General features: G+C 40.7%; 1 protein-coding gene and 1 pseudogene across 1 annotated transcript in view; one reads left to right on the top strand and one right to left on the bottom strand.

Annotated features, from left to right (window-relative positions):
- The window catches only part of CEP83 (centrosomal protein 83), a 119191-nt gene extending 110616 nt beyond the window's left edge, over positions 1–8575 (bottom strand). Inside the window, exon 1 of the mRNA XM_041738318.1 lies at positions 8201–8575. The gene's annotated coding sequence lies outside the window, so the exon portion shown is untranslated. The remainder of the gene's footprint in view (positions 1–8200) is intronic.
- Positions 8576–11425: 2850 nt separating this feature from the next.
- Positions 11426–13438, top strand: LOC121481006 (annotated as a pseudogene).
- Positions 13439–27472: the final 14034 nt, after the last annotated feature.

Raw genomic sequence — 27472 nt, 5'->3', positions numbered from 1 at the left:
AATAAAATCTTAAGAAAAAAAAACATATATGTTGAGACAATATTAAAAAATTAAGTGTGCGACGCCTGGGTGGCTCAGTCAGTTCAGTGACCAACTCTTGATTTCTGCTCAGATCATGATCTTAGGGTTGTGAAATCCAACCCCACCTTAGGCTCTGTGTTGTGTGGGGAGCCTGCTTGAGATTTCCTCTTCTTTTCCCCGCTGCCCTTGTCTCACCACCCCCTCCTCGCCTCACCCAGCACCCCTGCCTCACCCTGCCGGCCCACTGCATCCCAGCCCACTGCATCCCCGTGCCCCTTCACAGACTCTGGAAAAAAAAAAAAATTGCCTTTCTATACAATGAATAATTTAAGTCAAATTACAGAAATTCTACTCCCAATATCAAAAATTCTAAATTCTTCAGAATAAATTCAATGAAAGTATAAAATACATAAACTGAAAACTAAAAAAACATTGTTGAAAAAATTAAAAAACTAAAAAACAGAGAGACATCACATATTCATGGATTGGAAGACTCTTAAATTGGCAATCTTTCCCACACTGCTCTATGTGTTCAAAGCAAATCATCAAATCACAACAAATGTTTTTTGTAGAAATTTACAAGTGGGTCCTAAATTTTGTATGTAAATAGAAAGAATCTAGAATCCTTTTTGAAAAAGTTGGAAAGATTTACACTACCCATTTTGGTTTTTTCTTTGAAGTTTTATTTGTATTTCTTTTTCTTGAGTAAATGTAGGGCTCAAACTCACGACCCCATGATCAAGAGTTGCATGCTTCACTGAGCCAGCCAGGCACCCCTACACTACCCATTTTGTAACTTACTGTAATACTACAGTTATCAAGACAGTGTAGTACTGGAGTAAAGATAGGAATATAAATGGTTAGAATTGGAAAGAGACTCTAGAAATAAATCCTTATGTTAAAAGCAACTGAATTTTTTTTTTTTTTAAACAAAGGTGCCAATATAATTCAAAGGAAAAAGAACAGCCTTTTTAACAAATGGTGCTAGGGCAACTTGGCATCCATTTGGCATCAGAAAAATTTAAAAAACTTAAACCATACACAAATGTTAATTCAATATGGACCCTAGATCTAAATGAAGGAGCTAAAAGTAAACAGAGGAGAAAATCTTTGTGATCTTGGATAAAGCAAAAAGTTCTTAAACATATCAAAATCATAAACTGTAAAACGAAAAAATTATAAACTTGACTTCATTAAAAATCTCTGTACTTCAAAAACACAAGTATAAGAAAAAGTAAGCCACAGACTGGGAGAAAATCTTTGTAAATATGTCTATAATAAAAGATGTTAGCCCAGAATATATAAAGAACTTTTACAACTCAATAATAAAACAAAAACGCCTAACTAAAAAAAAAAAAAAAAAAAAAAAAAAAAATGGGCAAAAGGTTTGAATAGAATTCCACCAAAGATGACCTATAAAAAGCTAAGAAGCACAGGAAAAACTCAACATCATTGTATTTTGGGAAATGCAAATTAAAATCAGAAGTAGAATTTTGGGAGCCCACATCCCCTATGTTGTTCAAAAGTCAACCATATACTCTTTCTCTGTTATGATGCTAAGCAAAGATTTGACCTAGCCCCATTTGCAAGTTCAGATCTTTGCAGAGAGCATCTTTGTATAGATGGGTTTACATTTATAGTTCTATACAATGTTTCTTGACAATTTCCATTTAATCAATAACTAAATGTGATACGCATTCCTCCCTTGGCTTCCAAGATTCTACCCTTCTCTGGTTTTCCTCCCTACTCTTTCTCCACTTACTCATTACATGCAGATATCCACCAGCCTTCTTCTGATTCCACATATTGTCCCTAGAAATCCCATCTACACCCAAGATCTGAACTCCCACTATTGCTGATGACCTCTGACTTTCTAATTCAGAGAAACCTCTCCCTAGTTTTACTTGACTGATTAACTCCCTCCAGGCTAGCTTTAATACTTCTGTTTATTCTCAGATTACATTTACATAATTCTAATCTGGCATTTAATTATAATGTATTCTCTGCAGTTCTAGGTCAGGTATCCTTCCGATATGCCACCAAACACACAGTCATTTATCTTCATAGCGTTTTCCAATTTATATTACAAATAATTATATATACAAAAAAAACAACAAATAATTATATGTAAATTATAAATAACCATTTTCTCCCACAGGCACTGCTTGAGACTTGGCACTACTTCTTATTCACAATCTTCTCAGTACCTAATATAGGGCAAGACCCATGACAGGCACTCTAAAATAAGCAGAAGAAACATGTGCTTTAAATTGTAAACATGCAGGGCACCTGAGGGGCACAGTTAAGTGTCCGACTCTTGGTTTCAGCTCAGGTTGTGATCTCAGAGTCATGAGATTAAGCCCCATGTCAGATTCTGCACTCATTGCGAAGTCTACTTAAGACTCTTTCTCTCACCCTCTGCCACCCCACCCCCAATGCACATATACATGGGCACTCTAAAATAAATAAATATTTTAAAAATAGATGAAAAATAAATTGTAAACATACAACTCTGAAAAAAACTTTCAGGAATTTATTTTTTGAAAAGAGAAAACAGGCCAAGAAAGATTAAGTGACTCAGTCAATTCTTCGTCTCCTGAATCATAGTTCTCATCCCTCAAAATCATAATGTCTATTAGTCGTGCTTACTGATCTAAGTTTCCAATGAACCTCCAGAAGTAACATAAAAATACTATTTAAAAAAAATTTTTTTAGAGGGATGCCTGGGTGGCTCAACGTTGAGGGTCTGCCTTTGACTCAGGGCGTGTTCCCGGGGTCCCAGGATCAAGTCCCACACTGGGCTTCCTATATGGAGCCTGCTTATCCCTCGCCTGTGTCTCTGCCTCTTTTCTCACACTCTGTCTGTCTCTCGTGAATAAATGAACGGAATCTTTATTTTTTTTTAAAGATTTATTTATTTATGATAGACCCAGAGAGAGAGAGAGAGAGGCAGAGACACAGGCAGAGGGAGAAGCAAGCTCCATGCCGGGAGCCCGATGTGGGACTCGATCCTGGGACTCCAGGATCGCGCCCTGGGCCAAAGGCAGGCGCCAAACTGCTGAGCCACCCAGGGATCCCCGAATGGAATCTTTAAAGAAAAAAAAAAAACTATTTAGAGAAGAATTGCATCCACCCCAGCTCTTGCTAGCTATATCAGTTGTAGAGAACTCTGATGCTAATTTTAATTAATAGTTTTTCTGCCCAAAATAGGCTAATCTTTAACTGAACCAATCTTTTCACATATCCTTCATATAAATTACACACCTGTATGTGAAAAATAATGTGCAAGTAATAACTTGTCAGCACTCCAAAAGTACGTAATTATATTGTATGCTCTATAAGTTAACAATAAAAATATGATTCAGATGAGAAAAAACACTGAATATGAACACAAAAGACAAGCACTTCAACTTTATCATGAAAATCCCCATAGTCCATTGCTAATGTTTTCAGTGGTTGCTATGTTATCCTGCAAATGTGTTACTGGGCAACAACTCAGAAGCTAGGACAGCAAGCTTACTAAAAAACAAATGATTCAAACCACGATTTATAAAAATACTGAGACTCTATTTTTTTATAGCTTTAAATGAAGCAATTTTGTCATAAGCATCAGATACATAATTTACAGCAAGACTACAAAAATTATCTAGAATTTATTTAAAGACATATTTTCATAGTGATAGGCACTTTCCAAAAGGAAATGGATAGGTTTAGGTTCTTCCCAACTCTATGAATTTTAATGCAAAAGAAATTTGAAGTTATGAGGCACCTGGGTGGCTTAGTGGTTGAGCATCTGCCTTTGGCTCAGGTTGTGATCCTGGGGTACTGGAATCAAGTCCTACACCAGGCTTCCTGCAGGGAGCCTGCTTCTCCCTCTGCCTGTCTCTGCCTCTCTCTCTGTGTATCTCTCATGAATAAATAAATAATATCTTAAAAAAGAAAAAGAAAAATTTGAAGTTATAATATACGGAAACTAATTAACTGGGCACTTCTTGCTTAATTTCTTTACTACTGGATTACATCTCAGTTAAACTTAAAAAAGAAAAAAAAAAAAAAGCTAGACTAGTTTGACTACACAGTCTGTGATCTCTCCATGACACACAGAGGCAGCCCCAACGGAAAAATAAAACTCAAGACAACTGCTACTTTATTAGGGCCAAATCAAAGTACTGACATAATTCATAAATAAGTCTTGACCAGAAATAAAGTAAAATGGAAAGGGGTAAGTAAAATGGGAAGATAGGGAGAGAAAAATTATACAAGGGAGGTAGAGGAGAGAGTTGGAGGAAGTTTCTTTAAAATTAAGATTCTATTAAGGAAGAACCAGGAAACTGATCAAACTCCCCAAGCCCACTTGAGAGTAGTGCCAGCATTCCTGAGGGAGTCCCTACTGCTAATATTGTCACGGGAAATTCTCAAATATCACACTTTCTAGGAATACAATCCTTCCTTCCAATTCCAATGAATTCCCACTCTTTAATCCCCTTCCTTATGGTTTACAGTTGCTCTTCCTCTCTGTTACTCTCTCAAAAGATTTTCGTTTACTTCTACTACACCATGGAAGGGGGGGACAGGGCAAATGCACATTCCTCATCTCTAAGAAACATTTATTCAGCAACTTCCATTTGGAAGATACTAAGGATACAGCTCATTGAGATCTGGTGTTCTGACCCTAAGGAGCTTACAATCTACTTAGGAAGGTGAAGCATATACACAAAAATGATAAAATGCAATATGAAGTGTAATATCAGATGAGTATGATGAATAAAAACAGTCTATAGGATTTCAGAGATGAAGAAGTTCAGAACATATTACCCTAAAATATGCCATTTTGGTGTACTGATTGAGTTAGACACTTGAGAAACAACAGGTGCAAAAGGGGCATTCTGTCCTTCCTTGTTCCTCCTGAAAAACAGAAGATAAAAATCCCAGAAGAAAAAAAAAAAAAAAAACCCTGTACCAGGAGTAAAGAAAACATTCTTATCACCAGAGATGGGGAATCAAAGCTGAGAAATCTGTACAAACAAGCCTTATTAAACTAACCTTTATCTTCCTAGTCACTTCTCCACAATTTACTACTCAGCAGAAATCTCTTTGTCTTTTTCACAAATTTATTGTTTCTTTATCTAAAAGATATAAAAGGGGATCCCTGGGTGGCGCAGCAGTTTGGCGCCTGCCTTTGGCCCAGGGCACGATCCTGGAGACCCAGGATCAAATCCCACGTCGGGCTCCCGGTGCATGGAGCCTGCTTCTCCCTCTGCCTGTGTCTCTGCCTCTCTCTCTCTCTCTCTCTCTCTCTCTCTCTGTGACTCTCATAAATAAATAAAAATTAAAAATAAATAAATAAATAAATAAATAAATAAATAAATAAATGGTATAAAAGCTTTCTGCTCTCATCACTTCATTCTCATTCAGGAGTCTTCATTCTCCTGTGAAGGCCCCCAAGCGCATGTAAAAAAAAAAATTTTTTTTTTAATTGTGTGCTTTTCTCTGTCAATGTGTCCTATGTCATTTAATTCGTAGGCCAGCTAGACACTTAGAGAGTAGAGAACTCTTCCTCCCTTACAGAGATTATGGTGAAGTTAAACTTTATGGAAAAGGTACAATTCAGATTTTAGGAAAGAAGGGAAAAATCAGGTAGGAAGAATGACATGAAGACTTAGAAGAAAGGATGACAGCATGAATAGGTTTAGAGGATAGTGAGGAAATCAGCCTGGACACAGTATAGTTTTCCTACGAAGAACATGAACAGGTAAAGGCAGAGAGGAGATTTTGAAGAGCTCTGATTAAGAAATGTGAATTCTAGTCCGAAGGGAAGAGTACCTCAGGAAACTTTTTACAGATACATGCACACATTCTCTAAAAGTACACAAAGATTAGACAATTTGAAAAAAATCACTGAACGTAATATATTATGGATGACAAAGTTAAAATAAAACTCATTTACTTTAGGCAGAGGCAGTACCTAGAGAAAGCGCGCGCGCGCACACACACACACACACACACACACACAAAAGGATTCTGACAATTAACTAATCTTTCTGTTAAGATGTCCTTCATTTCGGGCACCTGGGTGGCTCAGTGGTTGAGCGTCTGTTTGCCTTTGGCTCAGGTCATGATCCCGGGGTCCTGGAATCAAATCCCACATCAGGCTCCCCACAGGGAGCTTGTTTCTCCCTCTACCTGCGTCTCTGCTTCTGTGTGTCTCTCATGAGTAAATAAATAAAATCTTTTTTTTTTTTTAAATAAATAAAATCTTAATAAATAAATCTTTAAAAAAAAAAAAAAGACTTAATTCCATTTCATTCATTCTTCTAAGCTTCTTGAATTAGAACTTTCCATGACAAAATGCTGACTTTGGATTACTAAGAATTTATCACACAACATGAGCCATTCTTGATTTTTCTTCTCTTCTTGTCTTGTCCAACTCTTGAATATTTCATTACTTCAATATTAGCATGTGGAAAAGAAAAAGGGGGAGGAGACTAAAATGAAGTCAATGGATTTTTGCAAAGTAGTTAGATATGATGTAAAGAACATTAAATTTCAAGTTCCAATTCTCATTACCAATAGCTTGATTTCAAAGAAGTCTTTCAGTCTCATAGTGTCTCAAATGTTCTCACCTCTTTTCTTACATACTTACTTAACATGTTATAGCACTCAAAAAAAATCATGAAATTATGCTCTGAAAACTACATGCCATATAGTCATACAAATTATATCATTAAGGGTTCAATGGGTGGAGAAAGAGTGAGGTTATTGGCTCCACCAGGGCTTTAAAAACCACTTGCAGATACAGTGTTTCAACCTCCCAATGTGCTATGTAATCCTAAATTAGTATTATTCTATTATCAGAAAAATTCCTGAATATAACCTGCACACTTCATCTGGTTAGAAAATATTCAAAAAAAAAGAACACCGGACAAGCACTGTCCCAAGTAACCAAAGGGTAACTCAAATCCATTTGCAACTCTCTGGAGACTCCTGTATGACACTGAAATTCAAAACATTCTAGTAATTCCACACGAAACGAATTTGAAATCAAACCGCAGTACAGAAGGTGTGTATTAACTGTAACCACCTACAGGCTAAACCCAAGAATTTACAAAATTCTGAATCCAGATAATTGTAGGATAGATACGTTTAATTATATTCTAGTTGAATATTCGACTTGTTTACGGAGATGTTGCTTGGTAACAGAAGCACTGCTTTAACAACCTACTTGGTTTTAGACCTACTCAAGCATTTTGTGCTCCTAGCTTAAACACTTTCAACTATAACATATATAAGAAATCAAGAACAAGTTTCTTGCCGTCCTAGACACCTCTGAGATTTTAATGAAACGGCTTCATAATCACAACTAATATAACTGTAACTGAAGACTCTAAAAATACGTGGCATTTTTAAGAGCTAAGGGGCCATGCATTGTGGTCAAAAGCTAGTCAGTAAGGATTCATTAAAATATGTCCATTTAAACCAGGCATTCAGGGATCCCTGGGTGGCTCAGCGGTTTAGCGCCTCCTTTGGCCCAGGGCGCAATCCTGGAGTCCCGGGATCAAGTCCCGCGTCGGGCTCCCAGCATGGAGCCTGCTTCTCCCTCTGCCTGTGACACACTCTGCCTCTCTCTCTCTCTCTGTCTATCACAAATAAATAAATAATTCTTTTTAAAAAAATAAAATAAATAAACCAGGCATTCATTTACACAGTCTAGACGTTATCTCTGAGATGACTGCCAATGTCTGCGGGGTTATGGAAAACGGTAGCAGTTTTCCATCACAGATTAAACTGGTGGTACCACGTTCAACCAGTTAGTAAAGTGTCTGCACGAGCATCACGCCGGGGTCCATCCCAAAGCTCCCTAAAGGGGCGCCTGGCTGGCTCAGGAGGAGCACGCACTCTTGATGTCCTCTTCATCTGCGGGTGGGGAGTTCCAGCCCCACACTGGGGGGCAGAGATAACTTACATAAACTTCAAAAAAAAAATGTTTTTAAACCTCCATAAAGAGTTTCACGTGCACTTAATTGGCCACAGAAGAGGTTTCACGATCTACGTCTCTAACTCTCCCTCCAATTCCTCTACAGGAAAAGTAACAACAAAACAATTCAAGGGCAAGAGGTGAAGACGGAGCTTTACCAAAACTAGAGACAAGCCCGCGCCCGCCTCCAAGGAGGTCACGTACCAGACTCACACGCGTGAAGCTTCAGGGCGCCCGGGGCCGGGGCCGCGCCTGCCGCCGCGGAACCCCTGCGCCGCTCCGACCGCGGGCACTGGGGGCAGGGACGCGGCGCCCCTGCGGGGTGCGGGCCCGGCCGGCGGCCGCGGCGGCGCGGGCTGAAGAGGAGGGCCGAGCGCGCCCCGGGGCTCGCGACTCCAGGGAAATCGGAGGTATCCCGGGAGAGCTCCGAGGGCGGAAAGGGCGGCGGCGGAGAGCAGCTTCGCGCCGCCTCGGCGGACGGGCCTTCTCGGGGCAGCGAGGCAGCCCAGGAGCCGCCGACAGGCCCGCCCGCCGCCCCTCCAGCCCAGGGAGCGCACCGGGTCCCGAGTCCTAAGAGCGCGCCACGCAGGAAGTCCCGCCCCCACGCCGACGTCACCGACGCCGCGGACGCCGGCCGCGACTCGCGACCGTTAGAGGGAGGAGGCGAGCGGAGCTGCGGCGGGAGCGGCGGGGGCGCCACGGCGGAGGCTCGCGGCGCGCAGACTCCCCCGCGCCCGAGGGAACCCGGCGCTGGCTTCAGCGAGCAGAGTGACGGGCGCGGGGGAGCGGGCGGCCGGTCCCCCTGGCCTCCGGGCACCCCCGTCGCACTCTTCCCCCCTCGAGGGCTCCGGGGAGGCCCTGCCGCCGCCGTCCCGCCTTCGTCCCGGATCGCGCGCATTTAAGGGTCGCGAGGCGCCTGCTGCCCCGTCAGCCTTGCGGCCTCGGCCCCGCGGCGCCGTCGGCTCAGCTGGCCGGGCGGACGCGGCCCGCCCCAGACGGCTCACCTGGCTGCCTCAAGCCAGGGCCCGCTCGGGGGACTTCGCGAGCTGGCCGTCCTGAGGGCGTTAAGCAGAGCTGGAAGAGAAGGTAGCAGTTTCTTGAGAGCATCCCTTAACATGCCAAGGGCTGAAACGAGGTCGGGCCTTCAGCCGTTAAGGATCCGTCGTAAAAGACAAGCGCGCGCTCTTTGCCGCCTTTGTCCCAGGGTCCTGGTTCGGGGTTCGGGTTCTCCCTGCTTTGTCAAGCACAGCTTAGTTCTCACCCGGGCTCTAGTTGCAATTAGAAAGGCAACTGGGTTGGGACCTCTTCTGCTGAAAGGAGGAAGGAGAAGCCATTTCGATGGGACTGTAAGTTGGGCCATGTGGAGTGTCAACGCATGGATGACAAAGACGTGGGGAGGCAGGATCAGTGAACGGAAGGTAGAATCCAGAGCCCAGCTGCTGTGCCAAGTAGCTCGCATTTGCTGAGCGCTTGGGTATCAAGTACCAGAGCCCTTTTTCATGTCATGTTATTTGACCCTAAAGCAGGGTTATTATCATTTTCTCGACTTCACCACTTTACCCAGAGCCGTTACTGGTAAGTATTGAAGCCAGGAAGCCTGGACTCCAGAAGTCTCGGTGGTAATCAGTAAACTGTATGCTACAAATCACTGCCAAGTGAGAAAAAAAAAAAAGCACCTGTCTTCGGCCCGGGGTGTGATCCTGGGGACCCGGGATCGAGTCCCACGTTGGGCTCCCTGCATGGAGCCTGCTTCTCCCTCTGCCTATGTCTCTGCCTCTCTCTGTTTCTCATGAGTAAATAAAATCTTAAAAAAAAAAAAAAAAAAAAAAAAGGTTAGCTGAGAAATAACCAACGGAGACAGGCTTTTTAGCTCCTTTCTCAAATAAATACCAGATGAATCAAAAACTTAAATGTAAAGAATGAAGCCATAAAAATACTACAAGAAAATCAAGGTGAACATCTTTATTTATTTTTTATTTATTCATAGAGACAGAGACAAAGAGAGAGAGGCAGAGGCACAGGCAGAGGGAGAACCAGGCACCATACAGAGAGCCCAACGTGGGACTCGATCCAGGGTCCCCAGGATCACGCCCCGGGCTGCAGGCGGCGCTAAACCGCTGCGCCACCGGGGCTGCCCAAGGTGAATATCTTTATAATCTTGAGCTGAGAAAGGCCTTTGGTAAGTATGAAATGAGACTCAGAAGCCATAATGGACAAAAAACTGATAGAAATTAACCTCATGAAAATTGTAATCTTATACAAATTGTAATCTGCACACAAATAATGAACCAATGGAAGATACATTTGTATCATGTGGAAAGAGAAAGAAAAATATTTCTGCTATACAAAGAGCTCATAGAATGTCAATTTTAAGGGGCGCCTGGACTGCTCAGTCAGTTAAGCATCCAACTTAGACTATTTTGGCTCATAATGATTTTAGGATTGTGAAACCCACCCCTGCATCCTGCTCTGTGCTCAGTGCAGTCTGGTAAGACTTTCCCCCCTTTTCCTCTGCCCCTCTCTCCTATGCTAGTGGGTGTGTGTGCATGCTATGTGCTCTCTTCTCTCTCAAATCAATCTTCAATTTTTTTAAAGTATCAATTTTTAAAAACATCATCAAAGGAAATCAATAGGACATTTTTAAACTAAGAAAAACAAACATCTAATTAAATGAAAAGATGCTCAACATTCCAAACAGATCCTCTTTGTCCATCAGGGTACATAGAGATACGTGGTTACAATTGCTATTGTGCACTATTGATGGTAAGGTTGAAATTGGGACAGTCTTACTTACCAAAATTTCATTAGTCTTTGCCCCAAAATCTCATTTCCCAGTCCATTCATTCTAAGGAAAAAAGCAAAGTAAACGTTCACATGGATATTTCTCACTCCCTTTTTGTAATTGGTGTTTTTAGAAACAACAACAAAAAAAAGTGCCATCACTAGGATGCTATTTAAATTACAGTGCATGTGGACATGGGATACCTAAAGCCATCAGAAACAATGATGAAAATATTCACATGAAATACATTAATAACATATAGGTTCCCCCCCCCATAAAAGAATATAAATTAGCAGAAGCAGTGTCATCTTGGCATAAATATATATGTGGATATAAATGTACAAAAAGATCTAGAAAGATGTTGCCCAAAATGGAAATGGTTTTTATTTTGTCTCTTGGACTTTTTTATCATTTGAATTTTATTTATTTTTTATTTTTTTTATTTATTGGAGTTCAATTTGCCAACATATAGCATAACACCCAATGCTCATCCTGCCAAGTGCCCCCCTCAGTGCCCATCACCCAGTCATCCCAACCCCCTGCCTACTTCCCCTTCCACTACTCCTTGTTCATTTCCCAGAGTTAGGTGTCTCTCATGTTTTGTCACCCTCATTGATATTTTCACTGTTTTCTCTCCTTTCCCTTTATTCCCTTTCACTAATTTTTATATTCCCCAATCATTTGAATTTTTAAAATAAAGTACATAACATTTTTACCAAAATTTGTTTTATTTTTAATTAAAGATATGTCAGTGAAACGGCAGCCAGTTGACTGTAGATGCCCATAGGTAGAGGACCAATGTGAAATAATTATATCTGAGTTCTAAATCCTCGGCTTTTTAAGTGTCCATAAATTTGATTATATTAATTTACCTCAAGTTAGCCAAATGTAACTCATCACTTGGACATCATGATTCTGACTTCTTAAATTGGACAGTGTATCTTTCCTGTTGTTTGCTGTTTACCTCTCATGGTATTTGTCACACTGCATTAGAATTCCCTCTTTCTGTCACTAGACTGTATGCTCCTACAATATATCCTTTTCTTCCATACCTTTATATTTATGGTCTATTGACTTTTGACAAAGGTGCCAAGATAATTCAATAGGGGAAAGAATAGTCTTTTCAAAAAGTGATGATGTTGGGAAAACATGGAGAAGAATGAACTTGAATCCCTATACATATACAAATGTTATGATACGTCAAAGACCTAAATGTAAGAGCTAAAAACTCAGAAGAAAACATAGCCATAAATCTTCATGGCATGGCAATGCCTCACCAAAATTTAAAAATTTTGTGCTTCAAAGAACACTATCAAGAAAGTGAAAAGACTGCATTTCCTGGTGCTCCTCTCAGGCCAAACCTTGGCCCCCAACCTTCCCCATTTCAGATGAAGTGAGTGCACTACATGTGGAAGAAGAGAAAATTCCATAAGTTAGCTGATGCGAAGGCATTTCTGAGTAACTGGTGCGTGACAGCTGTGTGACTGTGGAGAAAGGGATCTAGGTTTCCCAGCAGAACACCAAGGACTACTTTTGAGTTCTGAACCTTAAGAACTCTCTCTCTCAAATCAATCTTCTGGCACAAGGTTCTGGCAGTGTTGGTGTGTCCACAGTCTCTGCCTTATTTTGCTGCCTAATTCCACCTCAGTGTGACTGATGCTTTCAGAAGACTCTGTGGCTTCCTCAAAAGTCTTGGGGGTGTGCACTGTCTTTGATACAGCAATAACTAGATTTAAGCATCCTGGAGAGTCAGAAGGATCTGTGCCTTGATGCCACCAGCACAATAAGGAAGAGCCAGTGTTACCCAAGCTCACCTCCACCTGTCCAGGCTGGGCCCCATGTTCGGAACATAGGCTGGGCTACCCTTGTCACCCTTCCAACTCTACACCACCAACTCTCCCCAGCAGATCATGTGCTCCCTGGTGAAGGATTACTTCGCCAGATGGCAGAACCTATCCCCAGACAAGATTTTCCACGTTATTGTGGCCCCTTGCTACAACAATAAACTGGAGGTCCTCTGAGAAGATTTTCCCACAGCTTCACATGGTTCCCTGGGTGCTGACTGCATATTAACCTCAGGTGAAATTTTTCAGATAATGGAGGAGAGTGACCTCTTGGTGAAAAGACACTGCCATGTACACTCTGTTTGTAGGCCTGAAGGAAAAGATGAGGCACCATGATGGAGCCAGCTCCAGCAGGTACCTGGCACACATCTTCAGGCACACAGCCAACCAGCTGTTTAATGAGGATATGAGGGAAGTCACCTGCCACATCCCGAGGAACAAAGACTTGCAGGAGGTTATCTTTGAAAAGAATGGGTAGGTTCTGTTATGCTTTGCTGCTGTGTACTGCTTTCAAAACATCCAGGATAGTTCTGAAACTGAAGAAGGGCAATTTGTCATACCACTTGGTAGCAGTGCTTGCCTGGACCAGAGGATGTTTAAATGACGGAGGCCAAGCCCAGACCAAGGATGGGCATGCAGACAAGGTGCTGCCATGGCAGATGGAAGGCATACACACTGATATCCCCATGCAGCCCCTAGACCAGTGCCCACATACAGGAGCTATGCCAGGAGTAGCTAAACAAAACCAACTGCCCCAGACTCCAAGAAGTTGTGCACACAATGTACCAGGGCCCAGGGCTTGCTTCCATCAGCTGAGACATCAAGTGGTAAAGGTCAAGAAGGCTGGGAGGCAGGTCCTATTAGCTGCCCGAAGAGGGAAGAGCAGCTGAGTGTGGGCATCACACAGTGGAGGAAAACCGCTCAGCTTCTCAGTTATTACTTTGGTTTTTCAGAATTCTCCACACCCTATTTGTTCATGGCTCCCTCATTCAGTTTGATATGGTGCTATCTTTGTAATAATACGTGACTGGAATAATTTAACATAAGAGAAGCACTGCCCCATGTTAAGTATCCTTTTAGCTTAAGACTGAAAAACATCCTGAAGAACAAAAATGAAAACAGATTACTATCTTTTAGGCTTAAAAAAAAAAAATCCAAAAAATGTCCTGTGAAGAGCTAAGACCCCAGAAGTCCAGATTCATGTGCCTCAAAGATTTGATGTGGAAATTAAGACAAGATGCAAGCAGGTTGCAGGGTTAGTGGTGCTACAGTCCACAGTCTGCCTGATTAGGCTCTTATTTTTAATCAATTATGTTATTCTTGAAAATATTTTTGCTAGAATATGAATAAATTGCAACCTTTTGGAATCAGGGGCTCATATACAAATCTAGATTTCCAGCTTTTCTGGCAACAGTGGGTCATGTTCTTCAGTGCTGTGGTTGCCAGAGTGCAGTAGTAGCCTCCTCCTAGGACCAGACCTCTAACTGTGTTGACCCTGTGTGTGCTGGTGGCTTAAACCCCAAACTCACACTTTTACATTCAGCCTTTAAGCTGAACTCACCTTGAGGGGAGGGGAGGTCTGGCAAGAATGGCAAGTGTTACAGACAGAAAGGAGGATGGAGGATGGAGATGGGCTGCCCCACTTAGGCCAGGCTGTGTGTTCAGGAGGCAACTACCTTAATCCCTCCCCAGTGGGTTAATAGCAGAAGACCCTCCTGATCCTGCTGTGGTCCTGCCTCCCTACCTGTGCTTCTTGAGGGACTCTCATTCTGCAGCCTGCACTGCTCCTGTGAGCACATCTTAAGAAGTAAGAGAGAAAGTGGTTTATCCACAAAGAGAAAGCAGCCAGAAATCTACAGAATCATGGCACTCTACATCAGAACTCATCTTTGAAATGAAAGACAGCTGAGAATGGCCTGGAGTTGGTTTTTCAAAGCACTTGGGTTTTGTTAACATGAGTGATGATGTTCTTAAGCTCTCCATGCTCTAAACCCTTAGCAGGCTCAGTTTCCTTCATCGTATTCTATATCATGTTGTACTCATATCCTTACCGAGTTGATAGCTAGATATTGTGTGAAATTGTATATTTTTAGGGCACTTGGCTGGCTTAGCTGGATGAGCATGAGACTCTTCATCTTGGGGTCATGAGTTCAAGCCCCACACTGAGTGTAGAGACTACTTAAATAAAAACTGTTTTAAAAAATTGTACATTATTTTCTTTCAATCTATTCACGATCAGATTTCATCCTTCACAGTAACTGATGCGGAATAAACAGGAAGAACGTGAGGGGAAAAAAATAAAGTGAAGAGATAACCTACAGAATAGGGGAAACTTTGAAAATCATATCTGATAGAAACTTGTATTCAAAAATATATAAAGAATTCTTACAATTCAACAATAAAAAGACAAGCCAATTTAAAATGGACAAAGGATTTGAATAGAGAGTTCTCCAGAGAAGATAAACAGCCAATAAGCACAATAGAAGATGATCAACATCATTTGTCATTAGGGAAATGTAAATCAAAACCATGATGAGATATCATCTTATACTCACTAGGATGGCATGGATAATAACAACCATTAGTTAGGATGTGGAGAAATAGGAACCCTCACACCCCAGTGGTGGGTAATGTTAAATGGTGCTTTGGGAATAGCTTGGCTGTTCCTCAAGAGTTTAAAACATAAAGTTACCATATGACTCAGCATTTCTACTCCTAGGTATATACCCAAGTGAATTGGAAACATATGATCACACAAAAATTTGCATACAAATATTCATAGCAACCCTATTCATAATAACTAAAAGGTAGAAACAACCCAAATCCCCATCAACTAATGAATAAATAAACAAATTGGTGTATCTATGCAATGGAATATTACTCAGCCATAAAAATGATGTGCTGACATGCTACCACCTGGATGAACATTGAACACATGATATACTAAGCAAAAGCTACATATTTTGGAATTAGTGATGAGGTTGCACAACTTTGCAAATATATTAAAACCACTGAATTATACACTTGAAAAGTGGGTTTTATAGTATATGGATTATATCAAAAAATTAGGAATAAGTAAATAAGTAAAACTGCAGTCACAGACCACATGATTGTATATATAGAAAAGCCTATGTAATACACAAAGGAGCTACTAGAAGTCACAAGATCTAGGGTCAATACACAAAAATCAATTCTACTTCTGTACACCAGCAACAAACAATTGGGAAATGAAACTGAAAACAATACCATTTATATAATGTATCTAGAAATATCAGAAACCTAGGAATAAACATGACAAAATATGTACAAGATCTCTGTATTGAAAACCATAAAACATAGCTGACAGAAATTTTTAAAGTCTTAAATATGTCATATTCATGGATGGTAAAACCCTATCATTAAGACAGTAAAACTCTATCCATTTTCCATTTTTCCTTTGATTTGTAAATTCAACCCAATCCCTATCAAAATTCCAGCAGGCTCCCTTTGGGTTTGTTTGGGGTTTTTTTTAGACATAGATGAAGTAATTCTAAAATTTATCTTAAAAGCTGAAGGACCTAGACTAGCTAAAACAATATTGTAAAAAGAACAATGTTGAAAGTCTTATACAACCTGATTACAAGATTTCTGTAAAGTTATAGTAGGCAAGATAGTCTGTTACTATATAAGGGTAGGCTGGTAAATAAACCAGTAACAGACTATCTTGTAGATTCAGGTCTACAAATAGAACCCCACATATACAGTCATTTCATTTTTGACTAAGGCACTAAAGCAATTAAACGTGAAAGAAAGTTGTTACTGTTGTTTTTTTAAAAAAAAAAAATGTTGCTAAAACAATTGGATATCTATTCGTTTTTTTTTAAAGGATATCTATTTGTTTATATATATTTAACTCCATATATAAAATTAAAGATGGTTCACAGAACCGTAAAACGTCTAGAAGAAAACAGAAAATCATCTTTATAACTTTGGAATAGGCAAATATTTCTTGCATGGGACACAAGAGGCACTACTCATAAAAGCAAAAATTGACTTGGACTTCAAACCTTGAAGTCAAGCTGGACTTCATCAAAATTTAAATTTCTGTTCTTCAAAGACAGCATTACACTACAGACTGAGAAGTATGCACCACATATGTATCAAGCAAAGGACTTGTATCAAGAATATATAAAGAAGTCCTACAAGTTAATAACAAGTTATGAACAATAACACACTGAAGATAATATCTCAACTGAGTAGGTGTATAAAAAATGTACCTCAACATAATAAAGACTATATATGACAAGTCCACAGCTAACATCATACTCAACAGTGAAAAGCTGCAAGATTTTCCTCTAAGATCAGGAACAATACAAAGTTGCCCACTCTCACCACTTTTATTCAAAATAGTATTGGAAATCCAACTAGGAATCAGAAAGGCACTAAGTGCACCCATATTCAAAGCAAAGGCAGATATATGATCCTGAGGGATAAATCCAAACTGCAGAAAAGCTTCATAAGCTATCAAACAACAAATGGGTTTGTCTACTAGGGCAGATAAATGAAAGAAATTGCTATAAAACTGAAGGCTTTGCTATTACGGAGTTAACAAAGTTCACATAACAAGTAATTGGTATAATGGGGTCCTTAGAACCTAAGAGGAAATTGTGCACAAGTTCCAATGAGAAAAAGTGAGGACATTTGGAGTATCTGAGCAAGAAAAGAATGCTCTAGGATATGGGAATTCTTTTAATAAAGAGCAGGCATTCCAGTATTGCTTTTTACATTTAATACTTTGTTGCCAGAGCCAGAACTAATGTAGAGAAATATGCTTATACTTCAGAATGTCAAGGAAAAAAAGTTATATGTCATATGGCTCAGTGGCAGACAAAAACTATTTTTGTCTCTTAAAATTTCACATACTTTCTCCTTATCTCTCCTCCTTTCCTATTTCTCTTACCATTCTCCTTTTCCTTCTTAATCTCTTTCATCGTCTTCACTTGTCTTTTTCCTCAAAATCAGTTTTCTCAACCTTAGTTTCCCTTCTGAGTCCCTTAAGGAGCCAGTTTTCCTAATTGCTTCCTCTTACACCTATGAGATCTTAAATTACAGATATCCCATATATCTGTTATATACTGTGGCTCTTTGGAGGGCCACAAACCATTGTAATATCTCAGGGTTTTTGCCCATCAAGAATGCATGCTCCATGTAATAAGCTCTTTGAGGGAAGATCATGTTTGGCTTATCACTGTATACTTTTGCACTTAATAAAATTCTTGGGATATAGCAGGGAATCAATAAATATAATTGATGAATACTCATCGGGTGAAAAGTGAAAAATGGGGGCACCTGGGTGGCTCAGTTGGACACCTGCCTTGGGCTCAGGTCATGGTCCCAGGGTCCTGGAATTGAGCCCCGCATCAGACTTCCTGCAGAGCAGGAAGCCAGCTTCACCCATTCCCGCTCTCCACTGCTTATGCCCTCACTCACTGTCTCTGTCAAAATCTTTTTTTAAAAAAAGTGAAAAACAATCTCTGCTATAAACTTATAAGCCAACTAAACTAATATTCGTAGGTGTTTTTTAGACAATGCTACCTACTATTGATTACTGAACAATACCTCCACATTCCAAGAATGTCTTCCTGAGATTATATCCTTGTGCTTTGATCAAACTTGGAAAGCACTCTAATCACAAAAGCAGTGCGTTTGCAGCCTTTTCTGAGTTTGGATTACTTATACAGCTAATTTCATCTATCATAACTGAGGTTTTTTTTCCCTAGCTTCAGTTTCAGACACTGATCACTTCCTAATTTTTTCACTAACCACTGATGCTATAGAGCCTCTTTGGTACTTATATCCCCTTATTCAAGTTTATCAGTTTCAGTTGAGGTGCAAGAATTATTAGAGAGAATGAAAAGAAAGTGAAGGCACTGTAGGAGAGGGAGAAAAGAAATGGAGGTCATTAAACGTTTCCGTTTCTTTTTTATCTGTAAGAGCTCTCCTAGCTATAAAACTTTGTGGTCTTGATGGCTACACCTTGAGTGGTTCACAAGAAAAGCGTGTAGCAATCTGTGGAGATGTTGTTAGTTGCCTCAAGGTTAGGGAGACAGGAGAACCCTGGGTGGCTCAGTGGTTTAGTGCCCGCGTTTGGCCCAGGGTGTGATCCTGGAGTCCCAGGATCCAGTCCCGCATCTGGCTCCCTACATGGAGCCTGCTTCTCCCTCTGCCTATGTCTCTGCCTCTCTCTCTCTCTCTCTCTCTCTCTCTCTCTCATGAATAAATCTTTAAAAAAACAAAAAAGATTAGGGAGACAGTGCTACCAGCATGTGTGGGTAAGGCCAGGGATGCTAAATATCCTGCAACACATAGGACTTTGATCGATGGAAAAGAGGACACCAGGACAGAATCAGATGAGTCGGGTGACTCAGTTTTTTAAGTGTTTGCGTTTGGCTCAGGTCATGATCCCAGGGCCCTGGAATCCAGAGCCCCATGTCCAGCTGCTTGGTAGGGAGTCTGCTTCTCCCTGTCCCTCTGCCCCTCCCCCTGCTTATGCTCTCTCTCTCTCAAATAAAAAAATAAAATAAAATCTTTAAAAAAATCAGATGAGCAAGAGATTTATTGGGGAGAATGGCTGTTAAGAATACAGGAGAAAGGAAGAAGTAGGCCAGGAGTGCCTTCACACTGATGTAGCTCTGACACTCAGGAGAGAAGGAAACAAGCAAGGTTAGGCAGGGAGAGCCTTAGGATGCGGTACAGCTCTGACAAAGTCTTGGCCAGGCCAACAGGGAGCCTTGGAGCAAAAACTGACCCCCGTTTGAGGGGTCTCAGTTTGGGCAGGCACAGCCTGGCTCTAGTACCCTTACTGTGCTCAGCCATTGGTGGGTAAAAGTTCAAGGAAGGTAAGGTTGTAGCATATATGCTGTGGTGAATTCCCAAAGTATGGCACTAGAAGACTGTTCGCTAACTACAAGCCTCACAGCCGGTGCTCAAGGGGGCTCACTCTTGCTATTTCTCTCTCTCTCCCCTTTATAAAGAAAACAAAAATAACACTTTACCCAGAAACCTTTGCCTATATAAAGCAAGAGAACAAGAGAATATAAACAAGGTCATCTGAGACATGCCAAAGTGATGAGTTTGATGCTTTTCCTTTCTTTTTTTTTTTTCCCTAGGTTAAAGTTGGTCACAATAAATTTGGGGAGACGAGCCTTGAGAATCGAGATCCAACATGGAAAATAAGATGAATTAACTTCCCAGGCTGCATGAGTATTCATATTTCTCATTTGCAATGGGTTTGTTTCTTCTTATGACCTCAAAATGCGTTGAGGAACTTAGGGAAAACTATATGGCATTCTTTAGGTTTTCCTTATGATCACTAAGTGAAATAGCATCAAAATACTTTTAGAAAAGTGACAGCATCTGGCATACAGTATCAATAATCTTATCACAGATCCACTGAGGCTCCCACTTTGCTGTCAATCTCGTTCGCATTTACAGTATTAGCATTACAGCTAACTATTTTTTTAGTTGATGATCTGCAACCCTTTGCCTGAGCTATAGGCAGGCACTTTGATGGGGGGTTGGGGGGCATGAGAATCTTCATATCATCATTAACAAATGCTTTACTAGTTTCTTTATTTGGCCATCAGGTGCTTCAGAATAGGCCAGTTTGGGAGGAATTTTCTTGGCATATTTTTAATTTGTATCTTGATTTTTGGAGGTAAATTTGTCATTTTTAATTGCTGCCGGAGGCATTTTGCTGAAGGATTCCTTTTTGGTTCCTTCATCTTCGTCATCTGCTTCATCTTCTTTATAAGTATCATTTCCTGATATTTCTGTAGCTTTAGAAGAATTTGCATCTATTATTTCTTGTCCTGTTCATAATTTCCTCAATCCTATTTTTTCTTTCCAGTCTTTCCAGCAGATTCTCTCTCGAAGATCTGAGCAGTGTATCCCATGACCACCTAAATACCCCTTGCCCCTCACTGATCCATTTTCTCCACTTATGTTCTGGGTGCAGCTCTTCTACAATTCCTCTAGACTTCTCTTCTGGAGCTAAACCTTAGAAGAAGGAGATTACTAGGACAGACTACACCCCCATCACTCAGTTGGTCTCAGGGCTGCAACTGCTACTCATCATCCTCCTCCATTACCCATTCCAAATCCTACTGTTTTGCCTGTCACGTCTACAGGTCTTAGTAGCTTACCTAGGTGTGACCCAAATCCTTATTCCTAAAGAGAATGCGTGTTTATTGGCAACTGAATCCTTTTCAGGCAGGGATTCCTGCACATGTCCTCCCACATCTCCAATTACATATTAAGAGACTTCCAAGGGAATCACCTAGGATCTACATATATTTTTCCCCATCCATTATGTGAAAGCAGCCCTTCCTCTTCCTGTTGATTTAGGTGACTTGCTCCTACCAAGTTGGGGACTCCTCTTCTTGCCTGCTGGGGGCCAGACACAAAAAGTCCAAAGTGCACAAACAGTAGCCATAGTGTATAGTTCAGTGGGACTCTCATTGTGTTCCTTGACAAAAATGCACTTCCTTTGGGGACCAGGAATCCTAAACTTGCAAAGCCCAAAGTTGTGAGAACAGGGAGCACAATGACTCATTGAGATATTAAGTGGGGCCACTTCTGCTCCCCCCACTTTGTTCCTGGACCCACATATTCTTCCTATTAGGGGCAATGCCAATCAGATGTCTCTGATTTAGATGTCTCCATGCAGTGCACATACTGCATCCTGAAGGATGATATGCAATCCTTACGGAATATTGCCTCTAAACTGGCACTTCAGCTGTGCTTTCAGTAGGTTGTCTAGTGCTCTTAACAGGCTGGCTGCTTCTGGGTAGTGCAGTGGGTGATAAAACCAGTAGATGCATTGGTCACGAGCTTTACACCCACATCACCTTTACTGTGCAGTGGTTCCGCTGTTTGGATGTTCTGTTGAGTTGAATCCCATGCCAGCGGATAGGGCCTTCTGTAAGCTCCTAGATAGTAGTATAGGCTGAGGCTCTGCAGGCAAAATAGGCAAATCCATACCCAGAATAGGTATCTATCCATGTTAGGATGAACTATTGGTCACTACAGAATGGAAGGGCCTCAGTGTTGTTGACTTGCCACCAAATGGCTCGTTTATCTCAAGTAAAATGCCTTATCAGGGACTCAGTGTTAGTCTCTGTTGCTAGCAAGTTAGACCTCCAGAGATAGAAGCAATTAGATTGGCCTTGGGAGGGGAATTCACACTGATGGGCTCATGTGTAGCCTCTATCTCTGCAAATGTGGCCATTCCATTCAGGTGCCCATTGTGCCAGTTTGAGGGAGGCCATGACAAAGCTTGGCTAACATCAACTGGAGAATCTTTTTATCTACTTGATTGTTTCATACCCTTTCCAATGTTGGAATACAAAAGTCTTCACCCTTTGTGACCACTCTATTATGTCTGTCCACATGCCTCTACTCCAGACTTCCATGTCTCCAATGAGACATGGAGGTTTTCCTTTAAAACCCTGACCAGCTGGCCAGGCCATGGCCACTGCCCAGTTAACTATATAAATTCCCATCAGGGGTACTTATTCTTTCATACAAGAAAGTCTTTCATGACCAACTATACTGCTTGAAGCTCTGCCCACTAGGAAGATTTTCCCTTTCTATTGTCTTTTAGGGACACCACTGAATATGGCTGTAATGTGCTGCCATCCACTTTATAGTTTCCACCCATACACCAAGCCAACCCATTCATAATCAAGCTTGAGCTTTTTTTCTCCTCCCTTAGCTGGCCAGACAGCCTGAGGAAGGGGTGCTAGTGGGTCATATGGGGGTGGGGCTACTAGCTTATGCAGTTAACTCATGCCTTGGGATTTTATTTTGAATACATCATTTCCATATTACAATGAACTGCTGCTAGGCCCATCAACTTCATGACTGGGAAAGTCTCACAGAATTCAGCTCATGATGGCAGTTCTGGACACATAGTAACTTGGTGCCTCATGGTCAAGCTTTCTGCCTCTACTGGGGCCCAGGACTACGCCAGCAGCTGTTCCTTGAGAGGAGTAAAATATTCTGCTACAGATGGCCTGACCTTGCTCCAAAATCCCAGAAGACTATACTGTGATCTCTATTGGGACTTGCTTTAAATTCCACACTGCCTGCTGCAGAGCCCATTGCTGTTCCCAACTACTTAGAACTGGCAACCTTCCATATACCCCAGGATATGAGCCAGAATGGTATTCCTAGGTGTGGAATTTGTGCTTTTGGAATCCAAAGAGGCCCACCAGACATTGTGCTTCATTAGTAGGAAATGCAAGATACAGAAGTTTGTCTTTTACTCTGGAGGGGATGTCTTCACATGTCACTGACTATTGGGCCTCAAAATTTTACTGAATCTTCTTAAAGTTTATCTCTCACCCTCTGGATACATGTGTCTTACCAAGGCCTCTAGCATGCACATCATGTCTTACTCATTCTACCCATCAGTATATTATTGGTATAATATTTCAGTGTAATGTTCTACAGAATGTCCAGACAGTCCAGATCTCTTCAGACTGTATTATAATAGAGGGCAGAAGAATTAACATAGTCCTTGGACAAAAGTGGAAATAAATATGACCTCTTCTGGGATCCCTGGGTGGTGCAGCGGTTTGGCACCTGCCTTTGGCCCAGGGCGCGATCCTGGAGACCCGGGATCGAATCCCACGTCAGGCTCCCTGCATGGAGCCTGCTTCTCCCTCTGCCTGTGTCTCTGCCTCTCTCTCTCTCTCTGTGTGACTATCATGAATAAATAAATAAAATCTTTTTAAAAAAAATGACCTCTTCTACATGAATGTGAGTTGCTTCTTATCCTTATTTCTGGTTGGAATATAAAAGAGCACATTCACCAAATCTGTGGCCACATATCAAGTACCTGAATCCTTATTAATCTGCCCTAGGAATCAATTATAGCATGCCCAACACAGCTCGAATTGGACTACTAGTTAGTTGGTTAAGCTAGCTGTGGTAGTCTATGTTCACACTGTAGGATGCACAGTGGCACTAATCACCCCCATCAACCACGGGACACTATCATTTTTTATTAGGTTAACCGGGGTGGCCAACAATTTCAAAGGCTCCCAGTTAGCCTTCCTATGTTAGCTCTTATCTAACAGCCTGAGGACCCAATACGTCAGCTGCCAATTACATCTATTGCAATTATATATTTAGGTATCAGGGAAATGACCAGCAAGTAGGCCTGCAGACCTATGTGAATTCTCTGTAAGCCTGACTTTAATTACGACTAAAAAGTTGCTTCTGTAAAGCCCCGGCTTATAGAACCCAGGAACCCATGGCATGATGATGATACTCTGAGTCTCCAGTTATCAAACTCTGCTTATAACCTGGTTCCAAACAGCTCCTTGAAATGACTGGGCATCTCCCTTTCCCCCCATGGTAAGTGTCCTACTCAAGTAAATGTCCTGGGTCTCTTTGAGGAATGGGGAAAATCACACACTTTCCACAGTGTTGCAGAGTCCTTCTCCTAGGGACTCAGCCACCTATTTAGTCGTGGACTCCAGATCTGAAAATTGGCTCAAATTCAGGAATTGAGCAACATATGACTTTTTAGTGAGATAAATTCCCCTCTATTCTTTCCTGCTTCTGATCATAGATGTTAAGCTGCACCCTTATTAGCTGCTTTTACCCCTAAGGTAAGGTGAACAACTTGTCCCAGTTTTTTGTAAGTTCCAAGAGAGGTACTCTTGCTCTCACACTTAGGCTTTAACTGTTCATAAACAGGCCTTAATCTCTCATTCTCTTTCTGCAGGACATCAGTATGACTTAATAACTAGCTAACTCCACTGTCTTTCTAGGCATTGCTCCCCCCATGTCTTTCAGACATCTGAACCATTATACAGGTAAGGATGCTCCCCACATTGGGAGAAAACTGTAATTTGTTTTGTTTGCCCTTTACCAATTGTTTTTGCCATTTTGAAAAATTACATCAGCAGTGGCAACACTGACTTGATATTTGAATCACCCATACAATATACCTGCATCTGAATTTGTGCCATATATACATATATATGAAAATGCTTTTTAACCTTTATTTCAAAATATAAATGTAAATAAAATTGCTATCATACTCCTTTGAAATTTGTTTTCTCTAAAATCTAAAATTATTTTAAGCATGTGGAATTCTCACACGTTGTTGGGAATACAAATGGTATAATTTCTATAGTAGGTATTTGGCAAAATCTAGCAAAATTAAAAGTTCATTTACCTTTGACCCAGAATCTGACTTCTAATCACTTCCCAGCCTTTTGGCAAAGATCAAGTGTAGAATCCTACTTCTAGGAATCTATCCCAAAGAAAACATGACAAAAATATCAAATTATGAAAATGCAGTAATAATAATTACAGCAATATTTGTTTATAGCCTAAAACTTCTTTTAGGCCAAATGTTCATCAGTGGAAGATTGGTTTAAATACATTGTAATACATCCACATAGTGTAATGTTATACAGCTATAAAAAGTAACTATGTATTGTTATGGAATGATCCTAGGATACATTAGGTTTTTAAAAAAGTAAGATACAGAATAGTGATATGTAGTGTATTCCTTTCTTTTTAAGATTTTATTTCAGAGAGAGCATGAGCAGGGAGAGAAGCAGAGAAGGGAGAGGGAGGGAAAAAGAATTTCAAGCCGACTCCGTAGGCAGCATGGGGCCCAATGCAGGGCTGGGTCTTACAACCCTGAGATCATGACTTGAGCTGAAACCAAGAGTTACACTTGGTAACACTTAACTGACTGAGCCACCCAATCACCCTTAGTGTCTTCCTTTTATGTAAGAAAGGACAAAAAAGAAATGCAAGGAAATCCCAAACTCTTCAGTTATATTTTTTATTAATAATACTGATATTGTTGTTTGGAAAATAGTACTATGCAAATATACAGATAAAGCAAATAAGTGATTATGTAAATACCATTAAAAAAACTAAGAATTTGGAGGGGTGTTAAAGTAAAGATAGATAAATATAAAATCAGAGTAAAATTTCTATAATCTTACATTTAAATTAGAAGCATTAGTATGTTCTTAGGATGTAATCTCCTCTTTTAAAATGTGTATTTCCTAGCTCTTTCCATTGAAAAAGCCTAAGTAAAACAATCCTATTGCAATGAGCACTCCCAACACCCAGGTTACGACTTAAAAACTATTTCCCTGTAAAAGGAACTGAAGAATAGCGGAATATGTCACTCCAAAATATGCCACTTAAGAATAAGGATAATTTTTAGATGAAGACAACTGAGAAAAAGGAGATATAAGAAAGGTCTCGGGGGATCCCTGGGTGGCTCAGTGGTTTAGCGCCTGCCTTTGGCCCAGGGCTCATCCTGGGGTCCCGGGATCAAGTCCCGCATCGGGCTCCCTGCACAGAGCCTGCTTCTCCCTCTGCCTGTGTCTCTGCCTCTCTCTCTCTTTGTGTCTCTCATGAATAAATAAATAAAACCTTAAAAAAAAGAAAAGAATAGAAAAGCTCTCTGCTCTTGGCCTATTTGCCTGAAAGCAGGACATAAACTTGTAAAAGTGTCCCCTCCCTCCCCTCTCTACCAAGAAAGGCATCAGTTATTCATGAGAGACAACTCCAGACCCTCAGCAGCCCAAAGAAGGCACCAGAAGTATCACATAGAACAATCCCTGCTAAAACTAGCCCTGATCTACCATTAGCTTCCCTATAAACACTTTCCCACAATTTCCCACTTTTATTTTTTTTAATTTCTCACTTTTAGAAGCTCAAAGTCCTTTTCCTTTGTCTTGTCACTTCTCTATAAATTATTGTTCTTTGCTAAGATGTTATGTATAAACTCAAATTCTAATCAATCCTTTTGAGTTTCTCATCACTGAGCACTCCCATTGAGGATGGATGTGTGATGCATGTGGTAATAAATTTGTCTGTCTTACTCTGTTAATCTGTCTTTTGTCTAAATTTGCAGGGCCTCAGCCAATAAATTTGCAAGGCCTCAGCCAATAAACCTGAGATCAGTCAAGGCAAACCCTTCCCTATAGAACCAAGGCTCTTTTGAGGAATAGTTGACTCTAGGGTTGAGACAGGAAATATAAGATGAGCCTGAAATATCTTTTCATACCCCAAAGCAGGGAAGGCAATAAAGACTGTTAAAGTTTTGTCAGAAGAAATAAGGAGCCAACTTGAAGAGGCTCCATCTGACCAAAAAATGAGCCAATTTAAGCACATCATAATGAATAATGACTGAAGTAAATTAAAAATATCAAATATATTAAAATCCAGAAGCACATAATGGTATTCAAAAGTAAAAATTTGTGGTACAAATTTATTTTAAGACTAGTTTATGAACTGAGCACTTACACTGCCTTTCCTTGAAAATTGTATTCCCTACATAAATATTTGAAGACAGATTCATGGTAGTACAGTTGGTTAAGCATCCAACTCTTGGTTTCTGCTCAGGCTGTGATCTCAGGGTTGTATCATCCAGTCCCACTTCAGGCTCTGTGCTCAGCTTGGAGTCTATTTAGGTTTCTCTCTTCCTCTTTGTCTTCCTCTCCCCCCACTCTCTAAAATAAATTTTTTAAAATACATTTGAACTTTTTAGAAAATATTTTCTTTTTAAGTAATCTCTACACCCAACATGGGCTCAAACTCACAACCCCAAGATCAAGAGTCACGTGCTCTACTCACTAAGCCAGCCAGGCACCCCAAATAAATTTCTTTAGATTTCAAACAACAAATGCAGAAAAAAATTATAAAATTTAGGCTATCACCATTTTGCAATTCTTAATGAACTAATGGACCAAAGCAATGATTATTGGTGCCTGCTAAGACATCGGAAAAAGAGAAACAGCCAGATATTGATCTGCTATGATG

The sequence above is a fragment of the Vulpes lagopus genome, chromosome 23, assembly GCF_018345385.1.
Source record: "Vulpes lagopus strain Blue_001 chromosome 23, ASM1834538v1, whole genome shotgun sequence".
Lineage (NCBI taxonomy): Eukaryota > Metazoa > Chordata > Mammalia > Carnivora > Canidae > Vulpes > Vulpes lagopus.
Note: the sequence above shows the minus strand (reverse complement) of the source record. Positions and strands in the feature narration are given on the sequence as shown.